We start from the raw sequence: 3247 nt of genomic DNA on the forward strand, positions 1-3247 counted from the left end.
CCCGCCCCCGCCGTCTGGGGGCCGCCGCTCCGCCCCGCTCGCCCGCCCGGCCCGTGGCTGCCGGGAGCGGCTCCATGCGCTCGTGCCGGCAGTGCGCAGCCGCGGCGGGCGAGCGGGGCGGAGCGGCGGCCCCCAGACGGCGGGGGCGGGCCCGGGCTGCTGCGCTCGGCGCAGCACCGCCCTGCCGGCTCCTCCGGCTCCTCCTTCGTCACCTCCTCCCTCTCCTCCCACTCCGTCGCCGCTGCAGCCGCCGGGTTTTGGCCCGCCCCGGGCAGCGGCCGTCCCGCCCCGTCCCAACGAGGCAGCCGCCTCCACTCGGGGAGGCTGAGGCGGCCTCAGAAGGTGGGAGGGTGAATGTCTTGGCGGCTGAGCAGCCCTGGTCCCCGGCCCACACAGGATAACCCAGTGGGTGTTTGAGTGCCCTGGCTCTCGGCCCTGAGTAAAACTGCCTGAATCCAATCCCAGTCTGTAAAGCACAAGGATACCCTGGCAGCCGGGGCTGCGGTGCTTCTGATCTCCAAATCTGCATCTCAGCAGAGAGACCGAAAGATTACCCTGGGAGCACAAAAAGTGCAACTGCTGTGGATGCAAAATTACAGACCCCATAGAAATTCCTTGTGACACTTCCTGTTCGATTATGATTGCCTGTTTTCCTGCTGCACAGTTACCTGTTGTCAAAAGCAAAGAGAATTCACAGCGCAACTTTTATATTTATCTTTAATTTTGCAGTGCCTGTTGCAGGCATGAGAAGTGTTTACTGCCCCTGTTGGACTAGAACCATTTGTTTGGAATAACAAAGTATTGCCATCCCTGCGAAAAGCTAAAGTTAACTCATGTTGGTAAGGCTTTATAGCTACACCTTGAAAATAGATGTGTTGAGTCAGACCAGAGTTCTTGCTCCACAAATGGTCATTGCTACGGAGAGTGCTCTATGCTATTTCTTCTCATTCATCTCATTTCTTTCATAGAATCATGAAATAATTTCATTTGGAAAAGACCCTTAAAATCATTGAGTCCAACTGTAAATATAGCGTTGCCAAGTCTACTACTAAACCATGTCCCCAGGTGTCACATCTACATATCCTTTAAATACCTTCAGGAATGGTGAGTTAACTTGCCTGTTCTAATGCTGACAACCCTTTCTGTGAAGAAATGTTTCCTAGTATCCAATAACTTTTCCTGTCACAACTTGACGTTATTTCTTTTCATTTATTGTTCTGTGATTTCTCCTGCATTTGTTTCCAAATCCCCATCTATTTGGGAAGGAAGAGAAATATATTGGGAGGATGTCTCATTTAGAAGGGAGGAGATGTTTATTTAAGGGTGAGCATCTGGATGAAGATTCAGCATTAATAATGGTCATGAAAGAAGGAAGGTAAACCAGCCAAGCATGAATACTTTCCAACTCTGGGAAGTTGTGGTCCAGAAACATCTTGTACAAGAGATGGCATCATTAACTGAAGAGTTAACTGAGTACTCAATGGATTAGTCTTCAGTACATTTGCCCAGTCACAGTTTGAACCTGTAAGTGTTCATCTCTCCAAAGACATGAGTATGCACACAAAATTAACATTTCATGGAAGACGAATACACAGCCTATAGGTTTATACAAATAAGTAAAGCATTCAGAGCAGCTTGGCCAACAATCTTTTAGGTTTCTTTCTACTCACAAGTCTAACTAACTTCTTCAGTGAAACCTCAGGTGGCTCTTTTTCATGCACTGTATCCCATTCATTTTTTAAATTTTGATTATTTACAATGGGGCACTGAAGGAATGCTCAAGAAATCTGGTCTGTAGCTACTGAGAGAATCATTACTTCTTTTATGAACAGACACCACACAAAGCCTATGAACGCACAGGGACTTCTAACCCTCCCACAGTAATTACAGTTGCAACTGAGAGATGTGATATGATTCTCTTTCCATAGATTTTAGTTGCATAACAAAGAAGACAACACTAATTAGCATTTCAGATTAAATGCAATTCCAAGCAACCCAAGTATCTCTGTTGGCAAAACTACCTTCAACTTACTGCACAAACAAGTGGCTACCCTTTACCATGTACCCAGGAATGATTGTTCATGACAGAGACCAAAGCATCAATGCCTGGCATCACGGGTTTAATTCCAACATCCTTCTTAAAGATGCAGATTGAAGGATGATATACAAAAGTCTTGCCTCAGTACTAAATGAGCTTGGCAAGCTAAAGGTGAGATACTGAAGTGATGATCTAAAGAAAAAAAAAACAAACTCTGCTGGAGCAGTTTGCCTGCATATGAGATGAGCTGGATCTTTTAAGTCCAGGGAAGATAATGTGTTAGTAGTCCAGATAAAACACTCATGATGTCAAGCAACATCTTCTCATGTAACAACCTTAGCAAGTCCACCAGATCTACAAATTTCTTTCCTAGCCATGTTGCCTGAGTAAAGAGTCTTATTCCTTTTTGGCAGCTTTTTTTGCTACTCCTGTTGGTCTCTGCTGATAGCTTTCTTAATCTCTGATGTTTTGGGAGAATATCTTTACTCCTATGCCTGAAAAGTATGTTCTAAATCCTAGTCATATCTTTATGTACATGAAATTCTAATCATGACTGCATTTTTTGTTTGGTGGTTGTTCTTTGCTGTTATCTGAAGATGACTAATAGAAGTTTATTAGTAGGAATAATTGTAAACTGGCACAGATGTTGACAGCATCTTTCTTTTGTATTTGAAGGCAGGTGAAGATAAAACATCCTCAAAGCACACATGCTTCCCCTTGAACCAAATCAAGATTGCTGTAACAGGCAGTCACTCTTCTGTATGATGCTCAAGGTTGGCACATGAAGCTGCTCAGGCAGCTTCAGCAAGAATTATCAGGCACCCACTGACAATATCAGTATATGATTTTTTTTTCCTCCTGTACTTTTCTTCCCAACATTATTATGTTTTTAATGATCAGTTAGTTATAGTCACTTCAGCTTCACTTCACTTCCTGGTAAGTGCACTTCCTTTTTGCCATCCTTGCTCTTCTTTTTTTTCTCTTCCTCCTTTCAATTCTCCCAGTTCAGACTATACTGTTAGCAAATGCCACCCACAGATTAATAGCGGTTTTATGGCCCATTGTAAAACTACTCCACATTTAATTCCTTTCTCTCTATTCCTGCTCTGACTGTGTGCAAAATTGGAGACAATCTTACAGTGTCTCTCTAATGCCAAGTCCTGGTTGGAACCTCTCAGCACCATTTTAATACACAATAAGAATGAGGAC

Source organism: Corvus kubaryi, unplaced genomic scaffold, assembly GCF_017639235.1.
Source record: "Corvus kubaryi isolate FWS band 111438036 unplaced genomic scaffold, C.kubaryi_AGA036_p1.0 37385, whole genome shotgun sequence".
NCBI classification, from domain to species: Eukaryota; Metazoa; Chordata; class Aves; order Passeriformes; family Corvidae; genus Corvus; species Corvus kubaryi.